The sequence below is a fragment of the Erinaceus europaeus genome, chromosome 23 (assembly GCF_950295315.1).
Source record: "Erinaceus europaeus chromosome 23, mEriEur2.1, whole genome shotgun sequence".
NCBI lineage: Eukaryota > Metazoa > Chordata > Mammalia > Eulipotyphla > Erinaceidae > Erinaceus > Erinaceus europaeus.
Window position 1 is genome coordinate 10,243,025 of NC_080184.1, and position 19,060 is coordinate 10,262,084.

The 19,060-nt window shown below is 43.2% G+C and overlaps 3 protein-coding genes across 10 annotated transcripts in view; 1 reads left to right on the top strand and 2 right to left on the bottom strand.

Moving 5' to 3' along the window:
• LOC103127428 (zinc finger protein 709-like) overlaps window positions 1-19,060 on the top strand; it is a 393,603-nt gene that overhangs the window by 359,849 nt on the left and 14,694 nt on the right. The window contains exon 1 of one of the 7 annotated variants that reach the window (XM_060181659.1): window positions 13,132-13,341. The exons of the other annotated variants lie outside the window; for them this stretch is intronic. The gene's annotated coding sequence lies outside the window, so the exon portion shown is untranslated. Of the gene's footprint in view, window positions 1-13,131; window positions 13,342-19,060 lie in introns of those variants that run through there. 7 annotated transcript variants of the gene reach the window in all.
• Window positions 1-19,060, bottom strand: part of LOC103127427 (zinc finger protein 709-like) — a 426,106-nt gene that overhangs the window by 137,885 nt on the left and 269,161 nt on the right. The gene's annotated exons all lie outside the window — the stretch shown is intronic.
• Window positions 1-19,060, bottom strand: part of LOC132535538 (zinc finger protein 850-like) — a 340,468-nt gene that overhangs the window by 52,232 nt on the left and 269,176 nt on the right. The gene's annotated exons all lie outside the window — the stretch shown is intronic.

Genomic DNA, 19,060 nt, shown 5'->3' on the forward strand with positions numbered 1-19,060 from the left:
GGGAGTAGATATGGGCTTTAGCCCCTGGAATCTCTCCTTATGCTCTGCTCTGTCCACGAGCCACACATTTTTTCACTCACTGGTGACTTGGGGGGTTCCCAGAGTAGTCCCAGTCTTGTCTTGTTGCAGTCTCAGGTGATCTTTGATATTCCTTGTTCTTTAGAGGAGTTTCTCAACTGGGTTGAGCTGGAGGTCTGGGCAGAGTTGTGGTCTCTAGATGCTCTCTTGGAAGTTCTCCTACTCTTTATCCTTCTGGGAACATGGACCCAGGACCATTATGGGGTACAGAAAGTGGAAGGTTATCTCCTGTAATTGGTTCTCTGCTGAACAGGGGCATTAGCAGGTGAGTCCATACCCCCAGACTGTTTCTATCTTTCCCTAGTGGTGCAGGGCTCTGGAGAGGTGGGGTTCCAGGATACATTAGTAAGGTCATCTTCCCAGAAAAGTCTGTTCTTTTTTATTTATCTTGTGCTTTTGTTTATGTTACAAATGGAGAAAACAACTTGTGTTCGTTGAGTTCTAAATAGGAAAAGAATTGTAAGTTAAAATGTTTGGGGGCTGGGGAGATAGCATCATGATTACACAAGAGACAGTCGTACCTGAAACTCTAGAATTCCAGGTTCAGTCCCCAGGATGAGTTAACATATGGTGTTGAGTAGCAGTGGTACCTTTGCTACTGGTTAAAGCTTATGATGCTTTTGACTGTTCAATTAGGCATTTTGGTGATTAGAACTATAGTTCAAATAAACAAATTTCCTTTATACACAAACTGTATATATTATGCAGTTTTTATTATTGTACTTTGGGGACATGGGACTGGTTCTCTAAGTTCTACCCCCATTTTTTCTCTGTGGCTTGAAACCCAATCTGATGAGAACAGGGAAGGCATTCATGTTCCAAGGCAGTCTTTCTGCAGTTTCTGTAGCCCTTGGCATTTCCCCCAGTGTTCACTTGTGAGTTCTGACTGTGGGCTGGCCCATCAAGGAGTTGCTAGGAGGTGATTCTGCTCATTTGCACCACCCTCAGCAAGAATTTGCTTAGTATACACTATGCTCCTGGCTGGGGCTGCAGGAGCGCGGAGGGGCACAGAATGTTTGAGGGCAAGGAAAAGCTAAGCCTGGGAAAAAAAGAGGAATCTTGGGTCTTGGAGTCAACCGGATCTTAGTTTTGCTATGTGGTCACTCATCTCCAGTCTGAAAACCAGATGTGGTATTAGCAGCGCTTTCTTTGTCATTTTTTTTTTTTAATATTTTATTTTATTTATAGTGAAAGAAGGACACAAAGCTATCAGACCACTGCTCAGCTCTGGCTTATAGTGGTGCTGAGGAATGAACCTTGGACTTTGGAGCCTCAGGGTTGAAAGTCTTTTTGCATAACCATTATGCTGTCTACCCAGCCCTCTCTTTGTCTTTTTATTTATTTTTGTTGCCCTTGTTGTTTTATTGTTGTAGTTATTACTGATGTTGTTGTTGGATAGGGCAGAGAGAAATGGAGAAGACAGAGAAGGTGAGAGAATTAGAGACACCTGCAGACCTGCTTGAACTCTTGTGAAGTGACTCCACTACAGGTGGAGAGCTCGAGTTCTTAAACTGGGATCCTTAAGCTGGTCCTTGCTATGTGCCACGTGCACTTAACTACTGAGCTACCGTCCAACTCCCCCTTTCTTTGTCTTTAATCCTGTTGGCGAGGTCTTAGCCAACCAGGATTCTGTGTTGTGGGTCAGCTCTTATTCCAGTGATTTTTTTTCTGCTCTGGAAGGGTGGGGACTCAGGATAAAGGAGGCATCACACAGCTGAACCCTAAACAACTCTAGAGAATTCAGATCCTTCTACAGAGGACTAAATATAGTGGCATGAAGTCACTTCTTTTATGTATTCCCCTTTGTTGCCTTTGTTGTAGTTATTATTGTTACTGATGTCACTGTTGTTGGAGAGGACAGATAGAAAGAGAGAGGAGGGGAAGACAGAGAGAGGGATAGAAAGGCATCTGCAAACCTGCTTCAGTGCTTGTGAAGTGACTCACCTGCAAGTGGGGAGCCGGGAGCTCAAATCAGGATCCTTATGCTGGTCCTTGTGCTTGGCTCCATATATGCCCCCTGGCAGTGATTAATCCTGGACTCAGGACAACTGCTCTGTACCTGGCCTCTGCCTTTCCCAGCAGGGCACTTTCCTCGGTGAAACCCCTCCCACCACAGCCCTTGATCCTTCAGTGAGTGGAGCTCAATCTCTGGCGGTCCAAACATTTCAGGAGTGAGGGTCCCGTATCATCATATCAGGTGTGGTGTGCAAATGCTTGATTCCAGCAACAATGTCCTGTGAGGATTCTTCCTTCCTGGTTGAGAGCATGGTACCCTGCTGTGCCCTCAGCCCCCTGCTTTCAGTGTCTGTGCTCACCCAGCTCCAGAACCAGCCCTGCCTCCAGGAACAAAGCAGCCACACAAATCAGTTCAGCAATTTTGGTAGCCCAGCCCAGAAAGGCTGATTGATGGTGGCAAATGATCAAGTTGATGTTTGTTTATTTACTTTTAAAATTTAAGATGACATAACAGTTATGCAACTGACTTTCTTGCCTGAGGTTCCATTGTCTCAGGTTCCATTACCACCATAAGTCAGAGATGAGTGCTGCTCTGGTCTTCATTTCTGTGTGTTTCTCTCTGTATCTTGTAATACATCCTACTTCCTACCAAGCCAGGTTAGAATCAGTGTAAGAGTAAGAACATCGGGACCAGGCAGTGGTGCACCTGGTTGAGCACACATGTTACAGTGCCCAAGGACCCGGGTTTGAGCCCCTGGTCCCCACCTGCAGAGGGAAAGCTTTGCAAGTGGTGAAGCAGGACTGCAGGTGTCTCTCTTTCCCTCTCCCTCTCTATCTCCCCTACCATCTCGATTTCTGGCTGTCTCTACCCAATAAATAAAGGGTTAGAAATAATTAGGGCTGGAATCAGCCGGTAGCTCAGCGGGTTAATTCCACGTGGTGCGAAGTGCAAGGACTGGCAAGGATCCCAGTTCTAGCCCCTGGCTTCCCACCTGCAGGGGAGTTGCTTCACAGGTGGTGAAGCAGGTTTGCAGGTGTCTTTCTTTCTCAACCCCCCTTCTCTGTCTTTCCCTCCTGTCAGGAACAAGAATATTATTCCTGAACAAATTTGTGGTGATTTATGCCCAAACCTAGAATAGAATATTAGTAAGGAGTGTGAACTTAGAATAATACTAAACTGTGTGTTTGAAATAATATGGAGATATAAGAAGTGTGTACTTGAAATAATAAGAAGTGTGTATTTAGGACATATATAAGAAGTGTGAGAATATTAAGTGTGAAAGTATTCCTTTGAGTGTGAAATGTTTTAATAGGTATTTTTTTGTTTTAATAGGTTAAGAATATTAGGATGAGTTGTTTAAGTTTAGAGTGTGATAAAGTTGAAGTGAATATTCAAGTGTGAGAATGTTATTTTGAAGTATGGAAATGCTTATTTCAGTGATGAACATTGTTAAAATACCTTTGAGTTTTAAATGATAAAGTGAAGATAAACTTAGAAGCTTGGCCCCCAAGCCCTGCAGGCCTGCATTAGATAAGTAGACATGCTGAGATGTCCCTGCGCTGAGATGTCCCTGCACCAGCGTTAAAGTCCCGTGCAGACCAACCCTAAATTAACCCCTTCAATTCTTTGAAATGCCCCCCGCAGGCCAGCATAAGTCTTATGCAGGGTAATCCCAATGTGGCCCCAGAGTTCACTGAAATGCCCCATACACCAGCACAAGATAAAGTCTTGTGCAGGGCAAGCCCCACATCTCTATAGCCTGATAAAGTTAGACCTACATGTCAGGAAGACCCCAACTCTCATTGGCTGGAAATTACCTAACCCACACCCCAGCCTAGCTCAGGGATAAAACCCCCAGACCTATGGACATGGAGGGCAACTTTTGAACAGCATGCTAGCATGTAAGTTCAGAAGCCCCCATCCCCCATATCCCGTGGCAATCAACAGACCGATGGCCACCGAGGTATCTGCAAATTCCCGGACCAGATCAGGATCAGACCCAGGACCCATCAGGACCAGAACTCTCAACCTGAGGACATCATTTGTCGTGACCTTATCTGCACTCCTACCTGTTTTAGGCCAAGGAGGTATTTGGGGATGCAAAGTTGTAATTATAATAATTTGATGTTAGAAATATGGTGACTTTTGAACAGCATTTTAATAAATTAGAATGTGTTGTTAGTGTAATGTGGTGTTAGAGCGCCACCTACTGTCTATATATTAGTACTGCAGTACTTATAAAAATAATGATAGCCTTGGTTTTCATTGGCAGAATTCTTTACCATACTTAATTAATCACTATAAGGGTCATATTTTTGGTTAAATGCTCTCAACACCTCCTTTCTCCATTTCTCACTGTCCTATCCAACAATGACTTCAAGAACAACAACAAAAGAATAACTACTTCTAAATCATTAAACTTTTTTTTTTAAACTACTTGGGCAGGGGTAGATAGCATAATGGTTATGCAAAGAGACTCTCATGCCTGAGGCTCCAAAGTCCCAGGTTCAATTCCCTGTACCACCGTAAACCAGATCTGCGCTGTGCTCTGGTAAAAATAAATAAATAAATAAAATAAAATAAAACTACTTATGAGCCTGGGGAGATAGCATAATGGTTCTGCAAAAGACTCATGCCTGAGGCTTTGCTGTCTCCAGTTCAATCCTAGCACTGTCATAATCCAGTGCTCTAGTCTTTCTGTATCTTTCTCTCTCCCTCTCATTAAAATAAGTAAAAAAAACAGCAATAAAAAACAACAAAGGCAACAAAAAGGGAAAATAAATAAAAATAAAATAATAATTGGGGCATCAAAATTCATTAGAACAGTCACTAAAGAAAAAAAAAAAATAGGAAGGTGGGGTTAAATCATGTACTTGTTATGCAAAGAAGCTCTCATGTGTGAGGCTCCAAAACCCTAAATTCAGTCCCATAAACCAGAGATGAGCAGTGCTTTGGTGGGGAAAAAAAAATCAAAGGAAAGAAAAGGAAAATTTCTTTGGAGGCCTAGTGGCAATGTAGCGAGTTAAGTGAACATGGCATTGTAAAAGGCAGTAGCCTTGAAATTCCCTTTTTATGCAGTTGTTTGTTAAGTGCTTTTAGTATGTCTTGCTGAGTGAAGTAGAAAAATTCCTTGCCCCTTCCCCCTTGAATAAACAGGACCTAATCAGTTAAGGCCACCCATTGTTTTGTAAGTTGTTGGAAGGACCCTGTATGGGACAAGCTTTATCAGGACCTAATCAGTGAAGGCCACCCATTGTTTTAAGGACCCTGCATGGGGACAAGCCTTATCAGGACCTTTGCACAGACTTTGTGGTGTGCTGTCTACTGGATGGGTGGTCATAGCCGATGGCAGGAGGATGTGCCTGGTTGAATTCTACTGGTTGTGTGATCTTACTATATTTGAAACTAGCCCGTGCTTTGCTTTGAATGGATCATGCTTTTGCTAAGTTTGAAATGATTGGATTTTGTGTTTGCTATAGCCTGTTATTGGATATAGGTTGATAAGGTGATGTGCTCCCCCTCCCTGAGTGTAGTCTGAATTCCTATAAATTGTGTGGCTTGAGCCCTGTTCGGGGTCGAGCTTGGTAGACTAACACCAGTCACCATCTCGGCCCGGATTGCAATTCGTCAATAAACATCTTTGCTTCCTTACAGTGGATGGTGGTTTGATTTATGCTCGCTAACAGGCATGAAATGCAGGACTGGAGTAAGGATCTGAGTTCTAACCCAAAGCTTCCCACCTGCGGGGGGCGGGGGGGTTCACATCATAAGCAGTGAAGCAGGTATGCAGGTGGTGATATTTACACCTCTCTGTCTTCCCTTCTTTTGATTTCTCTTTGTCCTATCCAACAACAGCAGTAGCAACAACAAGGGCAACAAATAGGAAAAAAATGGCCTCCAGGAGCAGTGAGTTTATAAGGCAGGCACTGAGCCCCAGAAATAATCCTGGAGGAATACGTAAGTAACTAAATAAATTAAATGTTTCCTTGAGCTGTAAAATTTTAATTATTATTTTGTTATCATAAATGTTGCTATAGCAGTGGCCATATTTCCGTTTTTTTTTTTTTATCTATTTCATTTAATAAGATAGAAATTGTGAGGAAAGGAGGAGATAGAGAAGGAGAGAAAAAGATACACCTGTGCAGTCCTGCTTCACCACTCTGTAAAGCTGTTGCCTCTACAAGTAGGGCATGGGGCTTGAACCTAGGTTCCTGTGCATGCTAATGTGTGTACTCAACTGGGTGCATCACTGCCTGGCCCCCCTTATTCAACATTTATTGAAACTATGGGCCTTATAAGGACAAAAGAATCAATGATAAACAGGACATGGGTGGAGGCTGCAGGGCGCTGAGCAACAGTGCTCAACTCCCTGGTGTCTTCAATTGTCTGGTGTCTTCCAGTTTTTTCTGGTTCTACAACCCAGGATAAGGTTCTGATTCCAGAGCCAGAACCCTCACTCAAGGATACAGCAGGACTCAACTCCAGCTCTGGTATGAGGAGAATCAGTTCAACCCCAGGGAAAGCTATGCTGGAAGTTGAGGGCAGAGTCTACCTAAAAGGAAACAAGATAGATCCTGGGGAAGCCTTTCTGCAGTCAACATGTTAGTCAGCAGCACCTTGCACCTGACTTTGACCAGGCATGCTATGATTTCTCTGCCTTCTTTGGGACCTTGGGTTTCAGTAGATCTAAAGTAAGGAATTCCTTAGTTCTTCCTTACCTTTATTTTCCCTTTTGTTACCCTTGGTTTTTGTTGTTGTTGTTGGATAGGACAGAGAGAGATGGAGAGAGGAGGGAAATACAGAGAGGGGGAGATAAAAATAGACACCTGCAGACCTGCTTCACCGCTTGGGAAGCAACTCCCCTGCAGGTGGGGAACCAGGGGATCTAATCTGCTAATACTATCCCTGAAATAATGGCATCAGATTTTATATGTTTCTGGCTGTTACAATTAGAACACTCTGACTCCTCCCCTTAATCCCTAGGAACCATGATGTTCTCTAAAGGGTTATGGTAATTGTTAAAGAAATTATAGATATTGATGGAACAGGTGGTCATGTACCTGGTGGAGCTCACACATTACAGTGCACAAGGACTGGGTTTGAACTACCAGTGCCCACCTGCTGGGGGAAAGCTTTGTGAGTGGTGAAGCAGTGTTGCAGGTGTCTCTCTTCCTCTCTGTTGCCACTTTCCTCTTTGTTTCTGGCTGACACTGTCCAAGAAATAAATAAAGATAATATAAATAAATAAAGTTAAAAGACATTTATTTACCAAAAAAAAGAGATTACAGATATTGAAAGGCAGTGTCATATTTGGAATCAAATGGATGTTCATGTTGATCTCTACAATGGCAAAGACAAAAGGTCAGAGCTTGATAAATGATGGGCACAACATGAGCAAACACAATTCAGGGACATCTTTGAACCTATCCCAAATAATAAGATATATGTGCTTTATTCATTTTGAGGCCCAGACATTAGCACAATTAATTGAGTTCACAAGGCTTGTTGAGCAAGGCCCTATGTTAAAACCCTAGTTCCTGGCTACTGGGGAAGCATCACTAGTGATACAGCAGTGCCACAGCTCTCTCTCTCTCTCTATCTATCTTGTTCTTTGTGTGTGTATGTGTGTGTGTGTGTGTGTGTGCCTGTCTCTCTCTCTCTCTCTCTCTCAGTTCCTCTGTATGTCCTTCCTTTCACGATTTCTTTTTGTCAAATCAAGTCAAAGAAAAAGGGAAAAAATGTTGCCTGTAGCAGTGGATTCATCATACAGGCACTGAGTTCAGTGAAACTAGTGACAATTTATTGTTTTTTAATTTTTAACTAAAAAGAAATATAAATATATATTTTTCTTAAGTTTTCTTAAAGTTATATACACACACACATATATATATATATATATATGTATAATTAAATTATGGGCCCAAACAGTGGCACACCAGGTTAGTTCACATAGTAGAAAATGTAAGGACTCACTCAAGGATCCCAGTTCATAATCCTGGCTCAAAACTGTATGTTTAAATTTATTTTTATTTTTTTCTAATTAACTCCTAGATATATTTTATCATCCTAAATTCACTGCATGTACACTTGTGTTGACTCTTAAGAGGCCACAGAGCAGAGCATCATATCAAATGTCCCACAGAGTAAATCTAGTATCACTAGTACAGATATATCAGTTAACAATTTAATATCAATATCAACACCCTCATATATATCTATATTTGTTCAAAGATGTTGTGTTGGCTTATCAATATTATTGTGCTACCTCCCCTACCCCAGCACTCTTTTTAAAGAGGTAAATATTTAAGAAGCATGCTAACCACCATGGTTGGTTTTGTTGTCTATATTTAATTCTATTTCTCATCTATATTAAAATTTTGTTATTTCTTTTTTTAATTTTATTTATTTATTCCCTTTTGTTGCCCTTGTTTTTTATTGTTGTAGTTATTATTGTTGTTGTCGTTGTTGGATAGGACAGAGAGAACTGGAGAGAGGAGGGGAAGACAGAGAGGAGGAGAGAAAGATAGACACCTGCAGACCTGCTTCACCGCCTGTGAAGCGATTCCCCTGCAGGTGGGGAGCCGGGGTTCGAACCGGGATCCTTATGCCGGTCCTTGTGCTTTGCGCCACCTGCGCTTAACCCACTGCACTACAGCCCGACTCCCCCTGAGACAATTCTAAGGCCACACCCATGAAAGTCAGTGGTCCCTTCCCTGTCTGTGTGTCCCTCCCTGCAGCATAGAATCTGGTGCAATCAAAGCTGAGGACATGGGTCATGTTCTGTGATCACAGCTTGTGAGGAAGGTCTAAATAACCCTCACAGAAGCATTCTGTCTCCTTAGTTAGGAAGCAATAGTTGTGCCAGAACATGGAGTGAATTGGAGTGACTGCAATGGGGATAAAGGACTGATATCAATGATGTCCTCTCAGTCATCTGCTTTAGGAGAATAAGAAGGCCTAGGAGTTCCTAGAGGCCTAGATATGCAATTATAGCAGAAAAGGCAGAGGTAAGATTGGGGTGAATCTCCCCAGGTCCAAAGAGAAAAGTGGCCAGGAAGCCCCAGTCTTCTGGCCTCTTCTCATTATTCTCCCTACCTGCATCTCCACCCTGTTCTTCTCTGTGGAGGTTGAAGAAAGACCTGTAAATGTTAGGTGCACAAGTCCCTGCTGTGTCCAGTGCACATCGAAAGAAAGGTCTACCATAGGATGATGGCTCTAGAATCAGAGAGCGGAGAGCAGAGACATTCCATGAAAGGAGCTGGTTGATGTGACAGAGTGGAGGGATGGTACAGAAAGTTCTCAGACTATGGTATTTGCAAGGAAATTTCTGTAGGAACACAACAAAATGAGGGATTGTTAGTACAGCATCAGAAGTGGATATTCCAGATGGATGATGGCAGGAACACACATAAGGACCTTCCATCTACCAATGTTTGGCAAAACTGATGACATCCTTCTCCTTGAAGTATTTACTTGAGGGGCTGGGTGGTGGCACATCTTGTTAAGCGCATAAATTACAGTGCATAAGGACCCCAGTTCAAGACCCAGTCTTCACCTGCAGACCTCTCTCCCTCTCTATTCCCCTTCCCTCTAAACTTCTCTCTGTCCTTTCAAATAAAACCAAGTTAAAAAAAGACTTTAAAAAAAAAAGAAAGAAAGGAAAAGGAAAGAAGCAATATACTTCAGGGGCCGGGTAGTGGTGCACCTGGTTGAGTGCACATGTTACAGTGTGCAAGGACTCAGGTTTGAGTCCCCAGACCCCACCTGCAGGAGGAAAGCTTCACAAGCAGTGAAGCAGTGTCGCAGGTATCTCTCTGTGTGTATCTCTATCTCCCTTTACTCTCTCAATTTCTGGCTGTCTCTATCTGATAAATAATGATAATAAAAAAAAATTTAAAGGGGCCAGGTGGTGGTGCACCTAGTTGAGAGCACAGGTTACAGGGTGCAAGCACCTGGGTTTGAGCCCCCAGCCCCCACCTGCAGGTGGGAAGCTTAACAAGTGGTGAATTAGGGCTGCAGGTGCCTCTCAGTCTCTCTCCCTCTCTATCACCCCTTCCCTCTCAATTTCTGGCTGTCTCTATCCAAATAAGTAAATAAAGATGATTTTTTTTAAAAAAATTGAAAAAAATATATATTTCATTCAATAAGATAAAAATTGTGAGGAAAGGAGGAGATAGAAAGGGAGAGAGAAAGATACACACCTGCAGTCCTGCTTCACCACTCATAAGCTGTTGCCTCTGCAGTCAGGGAATGGGGCTTGAACCCAGGTTCCTGTGCATGCTAATATGTGTGATCAACTGGGTACATAACTGCTTGTTCCCCTTTATTCTACATTTACTGAAACTATGGGCCTTATAAGGGCTAAACAATTGGTGCTAAACAGGACATGGTGGAGGCTGCAGGGCACTGAGCAACAGTGCTCAGCTCCCAGCCTAGTCACCCTGTCTGGTGTCTTTCAGTTTTGCCTGGTTCTACAACCCAGGATAAGGTTCTGATTCTAGAGCCAGAACCTTCACTCAAGGATAGAGCAGGACTCAACTCCAGCTCTGATATGAGGAGAATCAGTTCAACCCCAGGGGAAGCCATGCTGGAAGTTGAGGGCAGAGTCTGGTGTCCAGTCTACCTAAAAGGAGACAAGATAGGTGCTGGGGAAGCCTTTCTGCAGCCTAAGGCCTGGGCTCCTATCAGGATGTGGAGGACTCAGCCAGAGACCTTGGCCTCAGTGCTGCTTCCAAGTATATTCCTGCATCTTTGAAGCAGCCCCTCCACCTGTGCGCCCTGGGAACCCGCACTCACCACCCTGCGCATGGCTCCTGGCTCTCAGCAGCATTCTTCTGCTGGTCAGAGTCATCTTGCCATGAGCAGCTCCTTAAGGAGAGAAACAGGAGTTTTGGTGGCACAGGGGTGCATTCTCTGCTCTCTGAAAAGAGGAGTTTTGCTTTTTTTTTTTTTTTAATTTAATGATGTATAATCAAATTTACCTTGTTTTCCAGCAGGACTATTGCTTCTTTATATAAAAATAGTACCATCAGTGGAGAAAGTACTGGGCTCTCAAGCATGAGGTCCTGCGATCAATCCCTCAAAACACATGTACCAGAGTGATGTCTGGTTCTTTCTCCTCTTTTCTCATTAATAAATATCTTTTAAAAATTGTACCATCAAACATATTGTACTGCAAAAATTAAGACAGTACTGTTGGTCTGGAACTATGCAACTACTACTCCACCACTGCCAATTATTTCCAATAAATATCACTAAATACTGTGACCAGGGATGGTTGTGAGCATCTACATTATAATGAATTAAGATATTAGTGCTCTCTTTGAATTACATTATTTTCAGCTAGACAGTCTCATAAAATTAGATATTATAACTGAAAACTGGTCTATATATAATCGGGTGTTATGGGAAAAAAAGAACTATGTCATGCTCGTATGCAATAGTTAATAAGCTAATGGGTAGCTTAACCCAGTAGCATTGCTATAATTTCTCCTTCTATTGCTCTTCATAGAAGTTGTTAGTTAAAGTCTAATAGCTATAATTTAAAGCAACTGTGCTAGATTAAGTTGTATTTTTATTCCTTGATAGATTTTGTCTTTTACTTTTTTCTTTTTTAACCTGAGCACTGATCAACCCTGCCTTATGGTGGTGAGGAGGAGGTCTGAACCTGGGACTTTGGAGCCTCAGGCTTAACAATCTGTTTTTATAACCATTATGCTATATACCCCATCCTCCTTGATAGAGTTGAGGTATTATTATTATTATTTTTTTTACTAAAGCACTGGTCAGGCCAGCTTTATGGTGGTATAGAGGATTGAACCCGGGACTTTGGAGCCTCAGGCATGAGAGACTCTTTGCATGACCATTATGCCACTACTCCCACAATTTCATGTATTTTTCATATGCTTCCTCACTCATTAGATCATCCAGTTCTGAAGGATGACTCCCTGTCATCTTGATCAGCCACCCATCTATATAATAAGATTTATTCCTGAGACCTGGATTTTCTCCAGGAGTTCCATTAATTTCAGTTACTTTATCCTGGTAGAGGTGTGTGTTGTGAACAGCTTAGGGAAAGCAACACCCTTCCCTCTGCATCATGGAGGAAGCAAGAATGGAACAAGGCAGAAGACAGAAGCACCAGCACTGCCTGCTACCAGACTGAAAAAAAAGTCACAAAATGCTGATGTGAGATCACCTAAAGACACATCCCCTTGAGGCTCCTGCCCTTCCCCCCTTGAAACTTTAGAGCTTGCAAGACCAGGAGGCTCTGGCCTTCCTCTCTCTTTGTCTCAGTGTATCCATGCTACATGGCTTGTGCTTCCTTTTTTCCTGCCCTTTTTTCCTCACAATAATTTTTCATCACCCTGAAACATGACTGACTCTCTTGCAATTTCCCTGTCAGAGTCAGTCTGGAATTCCTGCAGGAGGGAACAAGAATGGCCCCAGTTAGCTACTCCCTCCCCCTTAACAGTGAGTCTAGTTCAGTAGCAACTTGTGCACTTTGCAAAGTACCAAAGTCATCTGTTCCATTTGGTCTCAAGTTCAGGTAGACTACACTAAGCCACATCTCCAAAGCTTCCTGGGCAACACTGCTGAAACCCACCGTTGCAGTACCATTTTCTATTGTTACCCATTCTTATTTGTCTGTGGTCTTACCTACAGAGACAGGTCTCAGCGTTCACAGGACTGCATGCCGGCACCCTCCAGGTGAAAGGAGCTCACTGCACTCCTGGAGCCAGGCTGTGAGCAGGCAGCAGTCATCGGCACAGCGAGCAGCACCGAGTCCTCGGGGTGACATGCCGGGTCACAATGTTGTGTGACATATGGCCAACCAGCAGAAAAGAGAGTGAGCAGGAGTAAGCAACGTGCATGAGAAAGCTGGTGGAAGCATAGGTTTTTTTGCTGCTGAATCTTCTAGAAAATTACTTAGGAGAAAGATCCAGCCATTTCTGGTTTCGCAGTTCTCCAGGCACACCCTCTAGAGAAGTTGATAGGACAGTATTCCTGTCACTTAGAAAGCTCTGATGCTGATTGGGTTTAAACATTATCCAATCAGAAGAGGAGATGTGTGAGCATGGCAAGGGCTTCATCCAATCAACTGTGAGACAGTGGGCATGAACCAATCTGGGCTGTCGGTGGGTGGTGCAGACAGTCTAGGCCAGAAGACACTCCAGGAAGTAAGACCCACTAGCGATCCGTCCTGTGTTTCTGGGAACCCCACTTTCCTCTGTGTTTCTCTCAGTTTCTGCTGATTTGCACTTTGGAGAGGAGACTTCAGGAAGTTCAGCACTGGATGGAGTTTCGTAAGTGTCCCTCATTGAGGCTGAGATTGGGAGGGGTCGCTTGAGTCTTCCCAAAATATTCTGGAATGCAGCCTCGTGTCTGGGCCTCTCCCTGGTCAGTCCGCCATATCCACCCCGAGACTGGATTCCTCTTGTGCTGTCCCGATTCTTGTGGGGGAACTAAACACAGGGCGCTCTATGGAGAGGGGGTGAGATCACTCCTCCTTTCCCTCCCCCGCTTGTGTGTGTCAGTGATGCCGTTTCTTGGCCCCGTCCCATTCCCTACTGAGTGTCTCAGGGTCTGGCCCAAGGTGAGGCGAGCAAGGAAGGAAGGACCTGCTAACCCCAGGCAAGATGGGCAGGTCGGGGAGTCAGCATGATGGTCAGCAGCACCTTGCACCTGAGTTGGGTCCAGGGAAGCTGTGATTTCTCTGCCTTCTTTGGGAACTTGGATTTCAATAGACTCAGCTAAAGGTTTCTTTAATTTATTTTCTCTCTTGTTACCCTTGTATTTTTATTGTTGTAGTTATTGTTAATACTGGACAGGACAGAGAGAAGTGGAAAGGAAGGGAAGACAGAGATGGGGAGAGACACCTGCAGACCTGCTTCACAACTTGTGAAGTGACTTTCCTGCAGGTGTGGAGCTGGGGCTCAAACCGGGATCCTAATGCTGGTCCTTGAGCTTTGCGCCAGTTGCGCTGAACCCATTGACCTACCGCCCGACCCCTTACTTTTATTTTTCTTAGTGATAAATTGTAGATTTCTGTTAAATTATACCTGGAGCTGCTTCATTTGAATCCAGTAGAAGTGTTTCAGAATTGCCCTGTCTTATAATAAGGCTGTCAGTGAATCCTATAGTTTTTTTTTTTTTTTTTTTAACCAGAGCACTGTTCAGCTCTGGTTTATGGTAGAGAGGGGATTGAACCTGGGACTTTGAAGCCTCAGGCATGAGAGTTTTTCTGCATAACAATTATGCTATCTTCCCTCCGCCTGTTGGAGAATCCTAAGCAGTCCCCAACCTTAACGTGAGGGCCATGAAGAGATGCATGAAGAGTGTTCACACAGTTATAGTGGCCTCATTGTAGTGTGCAGAAATTGAGAATATGGGGTCCTGCTCACTGCCTGTTCCAAGCTGGGAAACAGAATTTGTTATTGTTTATGTTCCTCATAATTTTATCATAACGCTGTTCGTTTCTGATTTCTGATAATCTGGAGATTGAACCAGAGACTTGGCTGTCTCACTGGAAAATGATTTGCATACCCACCCTACTAATTAGCTCAGCTACTTGTAGTCATATTAAACAATATTTTTATTGATTAATTTTGGCTAGATTCAGGGAGAAACTTGAATGGTAATGCAGGATAGAAGGGGAAAGATAGGGGGCTGTGCAGTAGAGCAGCAGGTTATGTGCATGTGTAGGGAAGCAAAGGACCGGCATAAGGATCCCAGTTTGGGACCCAGGCTCCCCACTTGCAGGGGTGTCACCTCACAAGTGGTGAAGCAGGTGTGCAAGTGTCTATATTTATCTTCCCCTTTCTGTCTTCCCCTGTCTCAATTTCTCTGTGTCCTATCCAACAATGACAACAACGATAAACAAGGGAAACAAAATGGGGTGGGGAGCCTCCCAGGAGCAGTGTATTTGTAGTGCAGGCACCAAGCCCCAGCAACAACCCTGGAGATAAAAACAAAACAAAACAAAGCAAAACAAAAAAACAAGGGGATGGAGAGACACACATATAGTGCTGCAGCTCCATTCTTTACTCTCTTGCACCATCAGAGACTAGAAGTTGAGCCCAGGAAGTGAGCAGAGCAATGTGTGTACTCAGGCAGGTCCACTATCACCATCTGGCATCTGTAATAGGTTTTTTTCTCCTTTTTTTGCCCTTGTTATTTTATTGTTGTAGTTATTCTTGTTGTCCTTGTTGGATAGGAGATTGAGAAATGGAGAGAGGAGGGGAAGACAGAGAAGAGGAGAGAAAGACAGACACTGCAGACTTGCTTCACTACCTGTGAAGTGACTCCCCTGCAGGTGGGGAGCCGGGGGCTCGAATCGGGATCCTTATGCCGGTCCTTGATCTTTGCACCATGTGTGCTTAACCTGCTGTGCTACTGTGTGAATCCCTTCTCAACTTCTTTTTATGAGTGGGATCATCCCATACTAATCTTTCTCTTTCTCACCTATCTCACTTAACACAATTCCTTCTAGCTCCATCCAAGATGAGTCAAAAAATGCAGCCATATTTTCACTTATATAGAGAGACAGAATGTTAAACAAACACTGAGCCATGCACACAGCAAGAGAGGCATTTTGCACATGAACTTTTGCTCTTCCTCAGGCCACCAGCATAAATTTAATAATTGGATCCTAATTATCTCTCCCCAACCTGATACTGCTGCCTAGGGTTATCTAGTCTTTTCTTCATGCCCCACTTCAGATCAGTGGGCTAGTGCAAACTCAGACCCCCACACTCAAGCTGGGACAGGAGTCTGTACTTTACACCCCTGGCTCCATGGATAATTAGACTCAAACCCCAAGGGTATCCATGCTGGCAAACAATTGAGGGCAGAGCCTGGTGTGTGTTCCCCAAGTGGGAACACAGCAGGTCATGGGGACCTAGTCACAGCAGAGGAGACACAGTAGGGTGACTTTAATCCCCTAGGCTGCTTCCAGACAGGTCCTGTCATCTTTGAGGCAACAGTTCTTGATTTTCATTCTGGGCTCCAACATACATCATCTTCCTCCCAAGTTCCTTGCTGTCTTCAGTGCAGTCTGAGCAGGGCCTGGAGAGAAAAGCAGGAACCGGCCTGACTCAGGGGCACCCTGTCTGCTCTCTAGAATGTTTAAGTTGTTTTCTGCTGGCATTTTCACCTCTTTTTCATGATTTCCTGTTATTACTATTCTCCCGGCTCACCCTCTTTAGATACTGATAGAACAGCTCTCCTGCCATATAGCTAGGTCAGTGCTTGATTCCATATTGTTTTGACTTTCTGATTCCTATTTCCAGGATTGAGGCACTAAAGCAATTCTGTGGTCAGAATCCTCATGAGTGTGAGAATAGCTCCATCTATTTAGAATCTAGGCTTTGGCCAGTGCTCTTTCCAGTCTGGGCTGCTTATGGGCAGTGCTTGCAAATGAAGAAAGTCACTCTAGAAAGTAAGTGCTGCTTCTCAATGTGCACAGGGTCCTTGCTTCCTCCTTTTAGTTGTACATGTCTCCTGCTAATTCACTTCTTGAGGAGGACACTTCAGTGACTCCAGAGTCTGGATGTAATCATGTGGCTGGTGAGTCTCAGCCTCCAGAGCTTAGATAGAAAAGGTTGCCTCAGAGAGGCTCCAATGCTCCCCATAGCAGCCATGTGTCTGAGGTCACTACTCCCCCCCACCTTTTAAGATTATTTTTTTATTCATAAGAAATATAGGAGGAAGGAGAAATAATCATATATCACTGTGATATATGATTATTTCTCATTATTTATTCATTTCATAATTATTCATTTCATAATTATTTATTCATTTCATAATCTTATTATGTACTGTATATAGACGGCCTGAAATTGAGAGGAGGTAAGGGTGTGATAGAGAGGGATACAAGAGACACTTGCAGCACTGCTCACCACTCACAAAGCTTTCTCCCTGCAAGTGGGGAATGAGGGCTCAACCCATGTCTTTGTGTATTATTGTACATGTTCAGTCAGGTGTGATACCGCTCAGTCAGCCCCTATTTTTTAAATTTTACTTCATGTAATTTATTTTATAGGACCGAGTTTAATTGATAGGGGAGGAGGAGGGAGAGACAGTGATACCATTTCACTTCCTGTGAATATTCCCTCCACCAGATGGGGACCTGTGTTAGGATAGTGTGACATGAAACACCCAGAGGGAGAAGCTAGATTCTACCCTATCTCAAGTTTTAGCACCAAAATATTAGAAAAGTGAGGCACTGAAAATAAGGCAAGTAGAGTCCAGAGTTCTGGCAAAGGAAAATTCTGTTGTAGCCAAGAAAAAGCTGAGAAGCCACAACTGGGGGTGAAGGGTATCTAAGAAGCTTATATGTAAAACAGCCTCACCAATGTGTCCTGGAACCTCACCTCGTTACAGCTCTACCCCAATAGGGAAACATAGGAGCAGGATGGGGGTGTTGATCAGCCTATGTCCAGTGGAAAAACAATTACAGAAATCATACCTCCCACTTTCTGCACCCTGTAGAGGTATTTGGTCCATACTCCTAGGGTAATAAAGAACAGAGGACCTTCCATTGGGGGGGATGGGATATGGCACTGCGTTGGGGGATTCACATAGATAAGTGTCCACATAGTTATGGAGAAAATACTAGCTATCCTACTCCTCTGATTGATGGACATGAGGAAAAGGATGAAGCAGTTCATGCTGGGCTGGTGACACAGCACAATGGTTGTGTAAATGACCTTCATGCCTGAGATGCATAAGATTCTGAGCTCCATGGTTCAATTTGCAGAACTACTTAAAAGCAGAGCTAAGCAGAACTTTGGTAATAAACAAACAAACAAAAGGACACAATAATATTGTTATGTGGAAAACTGAGAAATGTTATGCATGTACAAACTATTGTATTTACTGTCAACTGTTCAACATTAATCTCCCAATAAAGAGATTTTAAAATAAATAAATAGAGAAATAGAAAGAAAATAGAAAAAATTCTCCAGCTATGTATTATTTATGTTAGGGAATGCTGAAATTCAAGGAGACTGGACCCAAAATTGGGTGGAGGAGAAATCTAATGTTACTTTACATTGTGGACTTAGAACCATGGTTGTCACCCTGCAGACTCTGGCCCAGAATGGACATTGTGACATTATTTTAAACTAGGATGTGTGAGTAAGTTAAATTATCCTTGGATTACAGAAGCAGTGGTTATCACAATTAGACAGTGGTTTTCACAGTTACAGGTGGTCATGGTACAAGGACTCTTCTCTTTCAGGACCAGGAGTGAGGGAGTAGGGGCATCTTGTCTTTCAAGACCAGGCATTGGGGAGTGGTTAGCATTACTGGAATTTCCCTCAGCTAAAATTTTCTGAATTCTTTGATTCCCTCTCATCCACATTTCAGAACATTGTTTCATTTTATTTTCTTTCAAATTTATCTATTATTGTGAGAGAAGAATAAATAGAGAATCGGAGATGCACAGCTGCACATGTAGTGCCAAGGTTCAAAGTCTTCAGACCCATATGCTTTGGATTCCAACACTATCCACTGTGCTACTTTCTGGCCTGCACATTATTATATTTTAATTTTTTTAGTTAATTATTCAAAGAGTGCTCATGGGGTTTACTCAGTTCAACTGTTTTAGGTTTAGAAATGGAGTTTGAAGAAAATTTATTAGTCTCTCTTGTCCCCAGGCTCTATTCTCCTTTGTTTTCTGAATATCAGTGCTATTATTTTACCAGAGCATTCCTCAGCTCTGGTTTATGATGGTGCTGAGGAATGAATTTGAGGCTTCTAGTGCCTCAGGTATGAAAGTATGTTTGTATGTGATTATCACTGTTTTGCTGCTGATGTCTGAGAAGTGAGGCCTATGGTAAGTAGGAAGACTCAGACGTTTTATTAGATTTTGAAGATCCATGCATTTATTGAAGAAGAAAGTGAAGAGTTTGAATGAGATATGTCAGTAAAATTTTAAGTGTAGGGAAGACCCTGATATGCAGGATAACCCATTCAGTAGCCCCCAAGGGTTTTGTCCTTCTTCCTGAATCTCTTCACCTT